The sequence below is a fragment of the Simochromis diagramma genome, unplaced genomic scaffold (genome assembly GCF_900408965.1).
Source record: "Simochromis diagramma unplaced genomic scaffold, fSimDia1.1 OVJJ01000603.1, whole genome shotgun sequence".
Classification (NCBI taxonomy): domain Eukaryota; kingdom Metazoa; phylum Chordata; class Actinopteri; order Cichliformes; family Cichlidae; genus Simochromis; species Simochromis diagramma.
The window spans coordinates 11,482,769-11,499,593 of NW_024387414.1; the positions used below are offsets into that span (position 1 = coordinate 11,482,769).

The following is a 16,825-nucleotide window of genomic DNA, read 5'->3' on the forward strand; positions in this document are numbered from 1 at the left end:
AAACTAAGCAAATTAGGCATTCGCTGTGAAGAAAATTTGCCTGTGACCAAACAGCAAGTCCTGGTCTTCAATTGATAACCCAGTCACTTTCCATAAACCCCCAAATACTCGCTCACTCATGGTTCAAACTGCCACTGCATAGAAATGAATTTAGATCAAAGCTCCTTTTTAGCGTAGCAGACACAAAGCAGACTTACTGAAAGCGCAATATACTACTTCTCCAATAAATCCAAATGTCCACAATTTGTTAATCTGCTTTGACAATTTACACACAGAGGCAATGAGTTCAGCAAAATCCTAACCATAATAAATTATAAATGACAGCATTAATAAGACTAGTAAGCATTTATGACAGACATCTCTTGTTCAAGGTAAAGGGTAGTACCAATGTATCTGACAGTTTATGACCAAGAAGGCATGTATAGATCGCCGGTTATTTGTAAAAGAATCTAATCAGGAACAACTTTAAAACCATCGAGTCTTGATATTCATGTCATGTTAACCATTTAAACATTGTTGCAACAGTCCCCGATCGTATCCGCCTCCCCCACTGTGCTCCACCCCGCATACAAAGGAAATGCTTGGAGGAATTTACCTGGCTTCCTTGCTAGATACCAATCTGATCTAGTTTCAGCAGGATGGCTCAACATAAGTGTTGTCCATGAAGGTCTTCCCCGACTACCAATCTCATGGCATGAGAAACCACAGAAAACCTGCAAGAGGCTCCAGGTCAGCATCCAGGCACTTAAAAGATCTTTTGGTGTGTTTTTCATCTTTAGTTTTGCTCCACGCTCTGCACAGCTTCAACCTACCTAAGAGCATTTCAGATGTGAAGCACCTGGTCTACCAATAGCAAACACAAAACAAAACTTTTTTTAAAGTGATGCAGAGCAGAAACCTGCTTTTTTGGATGCATCTGGTGAAACTGCAAGCTTTGTCTTTAGTGTCTGTAAACAGCTCCAGAAGTCAAGCGACGCAACCATGCCTGATGTATTCCCCACAGTAAAATGTCCCTAAACAGGTTGTTTTAAAGTAGTAACAGCTACCAGAGAACTGAAGCAAAGTGTTCCAGTGTAACATGATTGGTTGGTATTCATTTGAATCCTTATACATGCACTCAGCAGTTCATCCAGTTCTATGTGCCACACCTCCTTCTCATATGTTAATCAGGTACCAGGCCGAGTACTGAATGTGCCTTAATTGGCTTTGCATGACCTTAAGCTACCAGCGAGATGTGTGCTAATTGTTTAACTACAGTACGTGCTCCGTTTCAATGATCCCATCACGTCTGTGTGTCAGAGTCAAAGGCATTCATTGAAATGCAGGACCCAGTGATTTTACATCCCTGAGTGGCATCTATGAGGCTACTTACTGGAATTGTCTTTCTGTGACATTTATTCCAACATGCTACAGCCACAGAGTGTTGAAATTACACCATGATGTGACAACGCTTCAAGTCTGATCCAAAGCTAGAATTGGCTCTGAGGAATATTCAAACCCCCTTTTTACATTAGTGTACATACTGCTCAGCTTTGCCATGCAGGAAGTGGCAATTATCATTTCAAACGAGTGAGTGAAGCAGAACTGGCAGAGGAGATAAGTGCTTAAAGGAGAGTAAGGGTCACCTTATTCCCTCTGATACAGACTTGCCCTTCCCTGAAATTATTCAAGCCTGACAGGGAACGGTGGGAGATCAGTTCTTGAAAAACTTGCAAAGCGTCAATAATGAGCCGTGCGTCAGTCAGAGCGCAGTGTGATAGGAGGCATAATTTCTCTCTCTTGACACAGTCCCAATACAGAAACTACAGGAAAATTTGGAGACATGGAGCTCTTATGATGATAAAAATGTAATAGCAATTTTCCCCCCTTCAGTCCACTAAACTACAAACTGTTTATTGTGTGCTTCTGTGTTGAAAAGCTCACCACACTTTACCCTAATGACCCATTTAGACTAATATGGTGTGCTGATTAATCAGGAAATCCTCACGATTACAGACTAACAATGTGGCCTGGAAGACTGAACCACAAAAACAGAGAAAGAATTTTACGTTCCTACTTGCTTGGGGCTCTTGACTGCTTAGTTGACAGAACTAAGTTTAATGATTGTCCGAAAACATTAGCAGCGAGGGGAAAAATCCTTTCAATTGTTTTCCAGTGCCTGTGGCCTCCCTCTGATTTTGCAGCCCAGATATGTGAGGCACACTGGTGCTGTGAAAGTTGCCCATGGCCACGACGGACCACAGCATCTTATTCATCTGCTGGGTCGATGACGATGTCAGGCAAGACTGTGAACAAACTCTGTGGTGTCACAAAGGAGAGTTGAAAGTTTAGAGTCATGCAATTGCACAATAGAGGCCTTTCTGAGGTCTGGACCATGCTGTATTAGCATCACAGTTCATCTGCTAATTACACCATCAAATCCAAAGGATTGGCTATCCATACTGGGCTATTCATCTCATGACTTACACGTCAAAGTGGTGGTGGGGGAGTGCGGTGCACGATTAATCCCCGTAGTTAAACCGATGTGAGGACTCATTTCCTTACATGATTTGACAAGCAGAGCAATAGGATTTAAAAGCATATCAGATGACTATATTATGTTTCAGGCTCCACTTCACCTCGTCAGACCCAAACTCACTTCAGCGTGCTCAGGTAAGAACTTCGATGACCGTGACCAAAAGGCTTGACCATAAAACTGTTCTCATTACTCATTCCAAGTGGAAACATGACACAGTTTGTCTGAGTCATTTGTCAGGTTTGCCGCTTCGAGGCAGTTGGCTGTTGACTCTCAGCAAACATCTGGACTTCAAAAAGAACAACTGAAGCAGTACTGCTTTGTTTACAGTCAGGCGTGAGCTCTGTCTTTGTCTTTGCCAGCAGTTGTAGCCAATAAAGGAAGTAAAAGGTCAACAGTTCTGTCCCTCTGGGCAACGGTCCTACTGATAATAGTGGAGACTTGGAACAAATAAGGGAATGATATCATAATGCATTTGGAATTCAATAATCATTTATAGGGAAATAATTGGAAACGATCTAAAAGACTGCTAACAAAATGGCAAAATCAATTCTTAATTAAAGAGTGTACAAAAATTGCTTGGCTGGGGAGTGAAGGCCTGGGAAAAAAAAAAAAATAAAATCCTGACATCATTAATATTTTCTTTAGCCTCAATTTAGTCACTGGACTTACTGCAACAACCTCCCTCTGCCTTTCACAAGGCTACTACTACAATAATAATGATCATTATAACGTCATTTAATATCACTCAAAACAAAATTAAAACTCCTGAATATCTTAATTTAACAACAGCAAAGCCCTGTACAGCACATTAAGATAACGTTTATAATCATAAAAGAACTAGTAGGCCAATTTGTTTAACTTTTCACTTAAAGTGAATTTATTGAGCACCATCTGCCAAATTCTGCCCATTATGGTACAAAAAGCATGTCAGATTTTCTTTCTGTTTGGAAACATTTGCAAACATTAATCTGAGAAATACTGCACATATTTTAAATCCAGCACTGTTTACATTAGTTGATGTTTCGTTATGCTCCTCCACGTTTACTGCCTTTGCTGCACTGCTGTATGTGTTTGTGTGTAACCACCACCTGTTGAAACAAGAGGCCTGTACACAACAGAAGGATCTTCTGTTATCCTGATAAATTCATGGTTAACCTTGGCTTTCTGTTCCACAAAGGGGGTTCATTTCCTACTGGAGTATATCGATATAGCAAGCAGTAAGCATGTGTCGTTGCTGGGTTTCAGAAATGGCGGTTTTAACTTTTGTGAACAAGACGCTCTCATGAGTCATGGAATGATGCTACTGACCAGTCAATCGGTGGCATGCAGACCGAAGACGCCACATTTTAGTACCTGTTTGGATCACTTGGAACACCGGGGGAGCAGGTACTGAAAAAAAAGTATTTGGTATCAGGTGCTATGACCTCATGGAAAACCCTGAAAACCATGGCAAACCGTGCCCGTTTCCCGTGAGGGGGAAAAAAAAGAAGCAAGAATCCAAACACGGGAAATAAAACAACAGCTTGTACAAAGAAAAACAAAACAAAATGGTACAATTCCCCTCCTCCTATTGTGCCACTTTACACCTACCAATACCGGTCATAAAGGTCCTCACATAAAGGAGTTTTCTTCCTTATTGAGTGCACAGCACTTTTTCATTATTTAGGAAAAGGCGAGGTTTAAATAACCTAATAATATGGGTCTCTGGTAATTTACTATAGAAATAAATACTGGATCTCAGCATTCCAGGCACATCGTAAGTCTGTTTTCCATTACAAAGTCACTGTTTATATTTTTCTCCACACTTCTTTCAAAATAAGAGAAGAAAAATGCAGAAGACGTTCATTTGTCTCTGGAGGAGAGCTCCACGTTACATAACATGTTTCCATTCAAAGACAGCTACCTTAGTTAAACCCTCGTGGAAGTCAGAGAGCACTTCTGATGAACTTGTCAGACAGATGCAGCCAAGTGGTATAAACCGTCCTTCAAAATAAACCTGAGTAGCTCGACATGTATTATCCAACATGTTTTTGCAATTCTGCCCCCAAACAGAGTTCAACAGGGGTCTGCAACTGCTCAGTTTTATAACAGAAGCATGAGCACAAACTTGGATTACATCTACAGAATTATCAAAGACTTGCTACGGAAATGTTACAGGACTATATCGACCTCAAGAGGCTTCATTCGCACTGTCTGCCATGTTTGATCTTCAAGATAAACAGTGGAAAAACACCAAATATAATAAATGCCATGAGACTTAAGCAAGTACCTGAAGCATTTGTCAGTAGTGGTACAAATCTCTTTAATTCTCCAGCTCCGTGTGATAGATGAACAGGCATGACAGCAGTCTGACTTGAATTAGTGAAATGCAGATAGAACACATGTTTTTACCATCAAAACCAGATTTGTTTATGAAAGCAATGCCAGAGTATAAAGCAGCAATAAATGAAGAAAATCCAATTTGCTGAAGAATTTCTGGCTCATCAGAAAAAGCCTCAGAAGTGTCACCTGCATTCATAGTCTTCTTTTGACCCAAATATTGAAAACCCCTGCAGGGCCTGGCCAGCCTTTCTACACGACCTGCAGGTCATACTGAATATGAATGGCCTTGCAAATGGCAGGCGAAGCTATGCAAGGACACAGCGATAAAGTCAGCAAAAAGGTCTAGAGCCAAGTTTTAGTGAATGCAAATGTGAACCATTAAAAAGAAATGTGAACTTATCACCAATGTGCAAAAGCACAGTGTGACTTTTCACAGTTTGTGTAGCGTTAACACTCAAAGAATTCTCACAAATTCCTCAAAGGGAGGTGCTGTTACTGCCAAATGTTTACGTGGCAAAACATCAGCCAAGCAAACCATGCACATTAAACAAATTTATGTTTAGGACAGAGAAACTCTTTTCTGTCTTCTGCACAAACTTAACTGGGCTGATGAAAAGGCAGCAATGGCTGGCTTAACGTCTGCCCCGTCTCTGGGTGCGATCTGGCTTCGGCCCAGCAAAATGACTGTGTTCCCACATCTGGGGCCTCTCAACACGCAAGTTCCCATCAGTTTGCCCTGAACAAATCTAATCCCTCTAGACATGATATGGAACATCACTAACCTTCTGAGGGTTAAAAGCAACAGAGTGTCTCCTCTCCTGGGTCTCCACTTGCCCTCCCACTCGTTTACCACAACCTCTCCACATGCTGACCATTCCTCTGAAGTTGTTATAGTGGGTGGAGTGCTGGGTGGAGAGTGTGTGTGTGTTTTGAGTGTTTAAACGTGTGGGTGGGGGTCTGCTTATGCATGAGTGTCTATGCGTTTCAGAGTAAGACACAGAGGATAAGATGGGAAGCACACATTATGATGCTGCTGCATGTGCTCCTAGAGGGAACGTTTCTTCAGTTTGTTTACAGTATAAACGCTAGAGCCCATCAGTGTTAGCTCTTGATACAATATCACACAGAGACGAAGAACAGCACAGCCCTGAAGGGAAAACTGCTCCACTGGTCATTTACAGTCTTACTCTAGTAAATCATATCAGTAAAATCTAAACTCTGAAAGTCGTTTGCTCTCACATGCATCATAACCACCAGATCTGATCCAGCAGCTCAGGATAAAAAACCCGCCTTTTCTAAGAAATCCCTACCAAAAACAGAGGAAATGGGATGCTTTATCTGCGGTCAAACTGTGTCTGGTTCATAGAAATGCAAAGTGATACAGGAGGTATGTCAACACAGTCTCCAACATGCCAGAGGAGATAAGAGGGGGTGGCTATTTGGAAGAGAATAACAGGAAAGGTGTCATTAAGCAAGTGTAAAACCGGACAGAATCTACTCCAAAACGACTCCACGTGGTATTTGCAGAAATGAGTGACTGATCGAGACTTAGAAGCAACACTTTTCGCCCGATGTTTGGTGAAAACAAAGCAGAGTCAGGTCATCAGAACGGTTTCTGGTTCGTTGTTTTATTGGGTTAAATGGAAATAGCAGCTGTATACCCACATGTGCGACAGAAAACACAAGAGGCCAAGTCCAGCGGCTCTCTCCACACCTACATACAACATACTGCTTTTACAACAATCCGAAAAACCCCTTTCTAAAGCTGCAATGCAAAGAATTCTATTTTTTTTTTTTATCAAAAGTAATTAATATTTGGAGCATTCTCTTTAGGAATGAACAGGGAAAATGTGCAGGGCATGAATCAGCACCGTGATGAGCAACAAAAAAAATGTAAACTCCAAGTAGAAAAACATGCAAACTAATTTTTAAAGCGACAGAAATAATAATAACAATAATAATTAAAATGCAATAGTAACCTACACCATTACATTAAAAATCCCAGTTGCCTTTAAGGACCCCATCTTACAATAAACTACTTAAACTAAACAATTGAAATTCACACTTGTGTCCCGGACCACAAATGTCCGCAAAGATCTTTTTCCTCTAATAAAACATTAAAAAACTGTTTCCCCTGCCTCTCATTTCTTTTCGTTAAAGGTGTTTAAAGTGGAGACAGGCAACAAAAAGTACGAGGAAGGCACAAAAAGACCTTACCATCCACGAGCTGCAGTGTAAAGACCTCGGTTACAGCTGAAATCTTCACGGTCACCGGAACAACTGTCGAAAAGTGGATCGATGTATCTTCTAAATCCGCAGTAAAGTGCGCTTTAACGCGTAGGTTATTGAGTCCATTAACTCGTCCGTGAGGCGAAGTCCATCCTCCGTGCGTGTGAAGACGAGCCTCCTCTACTACAAACTAAAGGCTGGTCGCTTTCAAGCATCCAAACTTTAGCTCCTCCCACAGCACACGCACACTGCCTGCAACCATTGAGTGCTCAGCAGGAGTCTGCAGCACACATGTGCGATCACCTCCGGTAAAACAAAGGGAGAAAGATGTCAGAGGCGTTACAGCCGCCCCCGCGATCATGTAGTTTACAATTACTACGGGAAAAAATTAATATTTACGTGTAATGCAACAAAATCTTACTACAAAGAGCTGGATTATTTGTTGCCAAACGCGGAAAATGTTCTATCGACAGTTTAATGTATATTGTATATACACATATTGTAAGTATTAAGGTATTTTTTGGAGTGAGACATAAGGACTTAAAGGCAAGTCCAAACCATCAAAACATCCGTGGAGTTAAAAAAGGAATAATTACAAAATTCCCAGCAAAAAACAAAACAAAAAACAAGGTAGTGTATGAACTGAATGGGGGGTGGACCACTTGATTAACACTTTGGAGGAACTGAAAATTGAGCTGTGGCTCACGTCTAAATAAAAGTATATTGAATGTATTTTCTACTATAAGGCTTAAGAGAAATGGAAGAGAGAAGAACCTCCGTTACAGATGTCTTTGTGGAAAGAAAGTTTTCCTGCTCTGCTGTGTTGGGTATCAGCGTTTCTCTTCTCAGGGCAACCCTGAAGCCATCAAACAATGAGTGACAACTGAGAGGGTCCGCCACAAAGAGAATTACAGGGGATTATGTACAAAGGCAAAGACCTGAGCACAACAAGACTCAGCCATTCATGTAATCTCTTTTTGCAGCAAGAAAGGGGTAAAAAGAACCGTGGACTCCACTCATCAAATTTTCCTCTAAAACAACAGACAGCATGTTTGTCCCTTCTGCTGCACACAGGACATCCAATCAAAATGATCGCTAAGGAGCAGGGACATAAATTAAACTCATGCACAGCACACCACCACCATTCATGCCCGCAGGGAGGAAGATAACATTAATAATTAGTCTCCAGTGCCTTGCGTTCAGTGACATGTGGCTATGTGAGAATTTGTCAGATTTCTTGAGTGTTAACACAAAGAAATGTGATGGAGAGTGCTCCAGGCTGCATCCGATAGCTCAGCACGACACAGTCCTGACACTTTATCCTCCAAATGTTGTCAATCTCCGACTGGTTTTGCGTGACTGTGCCACAGATAAAGGAGAGGCCAGTGACCCCTCAGCATAAGCAGACACACACACACACTCACACACAGAGGAATAAGTGCAAGCGAGGGTTGAATCACTGATACAAGCCCATTTTCTCTTTGGCTTTCTGTCTGTCTCTCTTTTGCTTTTTGGCTGTACAGATGTCTCTTTCTATCGTATGGTTTCTGATAGACACACAACAAATCAAAGTTGTTCTTCTTTATCTGCTGAGACCTTAGTAATCCCTCAAATTCAAACAAGGATTACTAGTGAGAAGATTAACATCTTTCAACTCGTGCAAAAGTCAGGCTGGAAACAACAGGGGGTGGCCATACCACTCAGCAGTGCGAATTTCTCTAAAACAGGCAGAATTTGCTTTTCTCTTTTCACTCTTAAATCACTGATGGCAAGAAAATCTGTTACCTACTTCTGTGAAAACATACATATATTTAACAATCAGGAGAGAAAATTAGTCTCTACTTTCTACTGGCAAAAGCAGAAAAAATTACAGTACCAAGGAGTCCTCACATTTTGGTACTCACAAACAGAAAATGCAGCAACAAGATGCTGAAGCTGAGTAGCTCTGCAGCTTCGAGTAAACCACTTTGATATGATTATAGCCTTCTGGTAATGACCATACTGGAGTCTATTTGAAGCAGTTTACACTTTGCACAAATTACTTCTGACTTTGACAAAAGCCCAGTTGTTGATCACATCACCCTTAATCTGCTGCTGCACTCAAATAATATCCCCTTGTGGTGGCACGCGAACTTGAACACAGGGAGCATACAGCAGCTATTCATATTAAGGTCACGGCCACCGTGGAGCTTTTATTGGGGTTAAGTAAATGACAGACAGTCAGATGTGGATTTTCACCCAGTGTTTTTTGGATTTACTCACCAAACAAAATCTCTAAGTAGCGCAGCTCACATTAAAGCCAAGCTTGTGTCAGTGAGTTTATTAGATATTTTCGTTGATAAATATATTTAATACAGCTACCTGTGGAGGCAGGGGAAAGAAACTGTTTTGTTTTTAAATATAGTCACAAGAGCAGTAGCATACTGGATTCACTGCAATTTAATTTGTACAGAAATTCATGGAAAACTTGCAACCATCAGCTAAATCGAGACTGTCTGATGACTTAGCATTTGTGGGTAACAGCCAATGTCTCAATGCTTCAGGCACAGCCAGGGACTGTATAATAGATGAAAAGCCTCTGGGTCTGAAAAGTAAAGCCAAAGCAGAAGTGACTAAAGTCTGGAGTCTTTCTAGTGGTCAGCAGGGGGCGACTCCTCTGATTCCAAATAATCAGGTTGAATGGAAATGATGGAACGCCAATATTCCATCCCAGTTAACCATTCCTAAAAAGTTCATGGTCTTCAAGTGTTTCACACATTAAATTGTCCTCCATTTCTCAGTTAGAGAAAACTTCATCAGCTTTTGATTATACAAAAAAGACGCCCAGGAGTTGGCTGTTCAGTTTTTCCAGTTATTATTTTCACATAGTCGCATCAGGTTTCACCAAGCTTGTAACGTTCAAATGCCCAACCCAGGTAGCTGCATTCATCTTTTGTATGAATGGGTGAAGCCGGTGGATATCCAAGCCAGTGTGCTGCTCATTGTTTCCAAACAGATACATTTAACAAGCTAACAAAAGCTCAGCCTTTGTCAGATAATAGCCAATAACATATTGAGATGGCATTTCCCCAAATCTCCCTGGCTTTGCTCTCCACACATACAGTTTACGTGCACGCAGCTAAAGATATCACTGCTGTGCCTATGTATATAGAAATAGCAGTATAGCTGTAGTAGCTGCTAGCTGGCTGTAAACTTGCAGTATTCTTGGTAAAATGATGAAAGATTTTGTGACACTAGCCATAAGGTACACACTTTTATAAGAGTAGGGAGCAGATGGAAGACTGCCTGGAGAAGTGGAGGCAAGCTCTGGAGAGAAGAGAAATGAAGAGGAATGGAAGTCGGCAGAAGCAAGACAGAATACAGGAGGACGTGTGTCCGAATGGGAGGGAGGCAGGTAGAAATGTGAGGGTGCAAGGAGAAGAGGCAGTGCAGGTGGATGGGTTTAACTACTCGGGAGGGAGGGGTCAACCATCCAGATCAATGAACCGTGCATGAGAGAGGTGAAGAATAGAGTGCAGGCAGGATGGAGTAGGTGGAGACAAGTATCAAGGGTGATTGGTGACGGAAGGACAGCAGCAAGAATGAAAGGTAAGATTTATTAGACAGTTGTGAGACCTAAGATAAGATGTATGGTTTGGAGACAGGGGGCAGAGCTGGATGTGGCAGAGTTGAAGATGTTAAGATTTTGGTTAGGAGTGAGCAGAAGATGTAGGATTAGAAATTAATATATCAGAGGTGTAGCTTGGGTCGAGTGGTTTGGAGACAAAGTAAAGGGAGCCGCTGAAAGAAGAAGAATATACATGGCTAGGGGCAAATTAGCTATGTACCACAGCCACACAGTATATGATTTAGCATCTTGTGGTTTAAATAAATGACATCTCTTTGAACTGTACACTTTACAAACAGTATCTCGTAAAGGAAATGGAAATGTGAATTTTTCAGAAGCTTCAAAGTCAAACCGAAGGCGTGCGCTCACCTGTTGGATGCCATGTTAGTGGGAACTATCCAGTCCACGTGTTCCTGCACAGCTAACAGCACTAACACTCAACTCCATGTCCTCATCTTGCTGAGCTCTAACAGACCCCAAAATACCCCCACATTTCATTCAACCGCTCTTTAAACTGATGATTGATGACTGTTGATGAGAGCACTCAGATCTGAAAGGTTCCATTTTGCTTCTTCTATAAATGACCCTGAAATGTGTTGTTTTGACACTTTGGTCATATATCAGAGATAGTGATAATGTGAGGTTTTGTACCCGTAAGCAAGGGGAAAAGCTGCTTGCTGTCTCCATGTTTTTCTTCCTTTTGGATATTCTTTCTTTCTCACATGAATTAATATTTCTGAGACCAAACGTTTGTTTGTTAGCGATGAGAGACCATTCTCATACCTAAATTTTCCACATGGTATAAGGACCCCGAACCAAAATCACTTGCCATAATCTATATAACAAAAAAAAAAAAAGCAAAATAGCTAAAATAAAAATTGTTAGTTTTTGCCAGATTTTTTGTTTTATGGTGACCCACTTTGCAGATAAGAGCATTTAAATAGTATGACTCAGGAGCTTGGCAACTTTGCGCAAGCTAAAGGCTAACACTGGCTTATAAACGTTTTCACGCTGTCAGTGTTAACCTGTTTATAATGTTAGCGATCATACTTTAGTGTGCGTGCTTGCATGCTATCAGAAAACAGACAGCCTGATGACTAAATGCACATTTAAATACAGCTGGTCTTTAAGAGCGTAGCCACAAGCGGTTTGCTTAGCTTTATGTAGCCTGCCATATTTGTGGTGTTGGTCCCTTTTGCACCCCTCCACAATCGAACACACGGACGTGTTTATGGTGACAGGAAAGATAATTAAACATGAGATGCAAATCGTGCCATCAGCTATAATTGGCTTGTCCTTTCATTCCATACATGTTCAATTATCTCAGAGTGAGGTATTGGTTCATCCGAATAATTAAAGCTTAGAGATTTACCAGCTAGCTTTGTCACCTTAAGAATTAAGGTCTGAAACAAACAACCTTCATATCAAGGTAAATTTCACAAAATAAAGCCCCCAAATAATGTGAAAATGTAAAGTCAGCAAAGTAAGCAGCCTATCTACGGATTCACTTTATGACATTTCTGCTCCACAGGTCAGTAAACAACAGAAAAATTATACACAAACACAGAGAAAGCCAAAGAAAGGCAGATGAAAAGAGTGAGGCAAGTGGTAAAGATTTCAAAATGGACTCAAACTCTTGATGCTACGAGCCCACACTGGAGCCAGCTGGACTGTTTGGGTACCTTTTTATTCACTAATGAAATAGAAGCAATATCTGTCTGACAGGTTCAGAAGAAGGAATGACATGAGGTGATAATATGAATTCTGTAGGATGTTATGAGATTAATGCTGCTTAATGTGGTTTGTTTTTCCCCTGAGGGCTGGAGGGAAGTGATGTCACTCACGGTCAGCCCAATTTAAATGAACATGGTGGTGTGTGTGTTTGCTCAGTCTTCTTTGTCTGGCTCTTTCTTCGTGATTTTGAAGCTGGTGCCGCAGCAGGGGGGCATAGGTGAAGGTCCTGCACAGCTGCAAAGCGGAAAGGGGGAGGGTGGTGGAAGAAAGCCTCCAGGCAAAGAGAAGGAATGAATAAGTTTTGGATTTTTTAAATGAATTTTCCAGCACAAATAATGATTACAAAAATGAGATTAAGTATGGTATGTCATTAAAGTGCAATACCATTAAAAATTATAAAATAGCTTTTTTGGGGGGGCAAATTTTTGTGATTCCTCTCTGGAATTAAAGAGCAGAAAATCAAAACTTGGAGCTGCAGTGTTTTCTGTGAAGCTCTGTGGAGGTTTGAGGAATGCGAAGAAAAACAGCTCATTGAAAACAGAATGAAATTTCAGTCAGCTGCTTGGACGGCAAAGATCTAAGCAATCCAGGCAAGTTTTCAGGCTGTTTAGTTTTTAAAAAAGTGAAAATGTTAAACAAGGATCATCCTCTATATTTTGCTTTGATTGCAGCTTTCTGTTCTGTGTTTAGTCTGTGCTGAACCACTGCACAGTGCCAGGTAGCATTACGCTTTAGACTATGTCATTTTGCAGACCTACAGTCCCCCTAATTACCAATAGGGTTAGATTACAGACAAGTCTGAAAGTTTGTTTTTAATTTGTTGAAATTCTGTTAGTGAAATCCTGTATGTGTGGCATTCGCTAGACAGTTTAAGTTTGCTTCGATATTACTGTAGAGTAAGAAAGTTTCCACTTTAGAATGGAAGAACCAGAGCAGCTGTCATGTTTTTTTTCTCCCTATAACTAGGCCCCGCATCATCACATGTTTTATTCTCAGAAATATTTGTGGTGCCCCTGTTTAGAGCAAATGGAAAAAGACAATTGAGCACTTTGGAAAAATAAAGAGAAATAAACAGCTTACGCAGAGGCCCGTGTTTAGATTGTGCTACAGAGGCTAACACAGTCTGCACTACAAATGTAAGAACTATGTGAATCATTTTCTTGCTTTAATTAGAATCCAAATTGGTTATACCGTTGGAAGAGTCAATGAACTATTGACTGAATTGATCTTTTTAATTTGCTAGTTCATCAATACTTTACATTGAGTTAGCATGCCTTCATTTTCGCTCCGGTCTGTTGGTTTGACGTCAGTGAGCCCATTGAGGGCAGATGCAAAATTAACTAGTTGAATCAGGCCAGCAATGTTCTGCAACTTCAACTCCACGTTACAGGAAGTAATGCTCCAAAGGCAGAAGTTGTGCCAAAACATGTTAAACAAGAGAACTCTCGCAATCAGAGAAAGATCTAATAATTTAAGAACTCCTTAGGGAGATAATTAAAATGTAAACTCTCTGCCAAATTGAATAAGTGCAGCATGGCTGCAATCTCAGCTCCTGGTCTTCCTTTTAAAGGCTTTAGGAGACTGGAGAGACACAGTGTCTCTTGCTGTCTGTAATGAGATTCAAACAGTAAGAAATCAATAAACTATCTTAGTATGACCACAAACTAACCTTTCAAGCACCAAAATAGTGCTTCACTGGCCAATAGGAACCAGCTCTGCACACTTTCTTATTGCCTAGTGGTTTATTTGGTGTTTTTTTTTTTGCTGGACCACCATTTTAATTACTTTTCATTTATGCCTACAGAGGCTATGTCAGAGTTAAACAGCCTCGAGGAGGAGCTTTTTCATGTGCTAATCTTCGATTAAAAAACCCACCAATATATTTGCACACTGTTCCATGAGGGACTGTGGAGATTCTGAATAAGGTCAGCTGACTTTGGAAATATCTTGGATGAGTTTCTTCTTTTCCATGTGGTCATAACTGCAATCACAATAAATGCAGAGGGAGCTGAAAGGCATAGCAAAGCTAATTTGTTTGTTGGCTAATTGAAGAACGGCATGCAGATTATTGAGCTTGGAAAATATATTGTTTGGTTTACAGCTAGTGAGCTGGTGGCATTTGATGGATAACACTTCCCTCCAGATTTTCTAGATATTTGTTTTGAAATATGGATCCCATCATTGTACTACCAACTAAAAAGAATGAAGACAGTCAAAAAGGAACCATCATTTATAGTGAAATGGAACAAAAATGAATCATGTCTGGCTTTTTTAGCCCACTACGTGTAACGCTGAAATGGAAACACATCTGGATGAATTAGTTATGAGAGTGCCCACATGTGAACTCGCCCAGCCCTATAAAATATTAACATTTCAACACACTAGATTTATAAGGTAAGGTTGCAGTGCAATACAACACAGAATAGGAACTAGTCAAACTTGACTAAAGAAGAAAAATGCACCAGTGATTTTCATTTCACTCAGTTCCATTATCATCAGTGTGTCATTTAGCAGTCAAAAGCCTTGGCAATAATAGAATTACTATTCCTATTAGACTCAGTGTCATTGAGCTTCACAGTGAAAGAGTCTAGTGCACATAATAGGAAAGGATAAGACAGTGAGAGCATTGCAAGTCTCTAAATGTCAGAGGTGCTCAAGTTCACACCACATGAACACACCCAGTTTTGTCAGCAACACAAGCAAAACAGTCTATGTAAATAATAACACTTTACTTTTATTGTAGCCAGTGTAGCTAGCACTAATCAGAACAAAATAAACCCTCGCAGCAACTTAACCCAGTACCAGATTTGCATTTACATTCAAACCGCTTTTTCCCCCTCCTTTGTTATCTCAAACCAGGTGACTGACAATTCTCACAGAGGAAATCACATCACACACACAACACCCTGGAGCATATTTAGGTTTCCTAATCCAGGCTGCACATGCACACATATGCACACAAATTTCTCACCTCTCTGGGAGCTGACGTCCACATGCACCTCACTACGGCTTCAAGCACCTTACTAGGATACACACGCAACATGCTGAGACCCTGACCAAATACAATCTATTGCCATGGCACCCGGTGAGAGGTGACCGGTATCTGTAGTAGCTGAGCAGCCTCACAGCACTTCATTACTCCAAGCACAAACTCAGCTGCGAGCGTCTCCTCCAGGCTGCAGTAGCAGCAAAGCCTCCCGGTGTTTGTCCGTCACTCTCTGCAGAACAAAACACCGTCCCTCCATCCTTTTGTCTTATTGTCAACCACAATCGCCGGCTGTCATGAGAGAAAGGGACTCACCGTGCTTGCCCCCCACTGTGGAAGAACAGGAGCCAGGTGGAGCAGCAGAGGCTGCAGCGACGGAGGAATCCCCCTGGTAGTGTATGTGTAAGAGTGTGTGTGAGAGGGAGCATGGAAGTGTGTGTGTGTGTGTATGTGTGCGTGTGTGTGAGTGTGTGTATGTGTGTGTGCGCGTATGCAGGGAGTCAGAGCTGATCCAGCAGATGCAGGCGGGAGCCACCAATAGAATAAGGAAGAGGGAGAGGAGTGTGTGAGAGGAGAGAGAGGGAAAGACAGCAGAGGAGGGGTCTGGTAGCATTACATCATAGACTAGGGAATGGTAGGTTTGCAGGGGGTGGACTACGGGTGGGGGAAGGTGTGTGTGTGTGTCCTTGTGTTTGCGTTCGTGTCTGCATCACCGTATATTCTCCCTCTGCAGCAGACCACACGATGATTAAAGATTGGGTCCATTCTGCATGCAGTGCATTGTCGTCATGGTGCCTGCACCTGTGTGTGTGTGTGTGTGTGTGTGTGTGTGTGGTTGTGTACTCATGAGCAGAGCATAAAAAACACCTATAATCAGGAAGGTAGAGTAATCACAAGGACACGAACCACTTTTTGTTTGTAGATTATGGATCCAAACCTCCTGGTGGCTATAAATAAGTGCTCAGCTTACAGCTTTCATGTACAGATGTATCCCAGATGCTCATTTTGCTTTCCTTTTTGTTTCTTACACACTCAAACAGGCACAAAATGACAATCCAGTCTCTTTTCACCATAGGACACACTGTAAGCTAACTAATGGCTGCTATGTCAGTTTGAAAAGCACTGATGGACACCCTGTTAGGAAGTTACTGACATTTCAGGTGAGTGATTCCAAACACTTTCTGCTTGCTTTGACATAAATGGAAAAGGGAAAAAAAACACACACACACAAACTTTTCTTGTTACCCTATAGCAGCAGCAGCAGCAGCAGCAATCACCTGTCTTTGTGCAGCGTGCCATCCCTAAAGAGAGACAGAGAGTGAGAAGAGAGGAGAGAAAGAGGGAGTGAAAAGGAAAGGCGTTAGTAGAAAAAAAGAAAACAATGACAGCTCAGGGTCATCCTTGCACCTCTGCTCTGTCTCTAGCAATC

The 16,825-nt window shown here is 41.4% G+C and overlaps 1 protein-coding gene across 2 annotated transcripts in view; it reads right to left on the bottom strand.

Annotated features, from left to right (window-relative positions):
• sema4bb (sema domain, immunoglobulin domain (Ig), transmembrane domain (TM) and short cytoplasmic domain, (semaphorin) 4Bb) overlaps positions 1 to 15,934 on the bottom strand; it is a 61,465-nt gene extending 45,531 nt beyond the window's left edge. Inside the window, exon 1 of one of the 2 annotated variants that reach the window (XM_040010904.1) lies at positions 15,712 to 15,934. The gene's annotated coding sequence lies outside the window, so the exon portion shown is untranslated. Of the gene's footprint in view, positions 1 to 7,057; positions 7,371 to 15,711 lie in introns of those variants that run through there. The other variant, XM_040010903.1, reaches the window with a different exon arrangement.
• Positions 15,935 to 16,825: the final 891 nt, after the last annotated feature.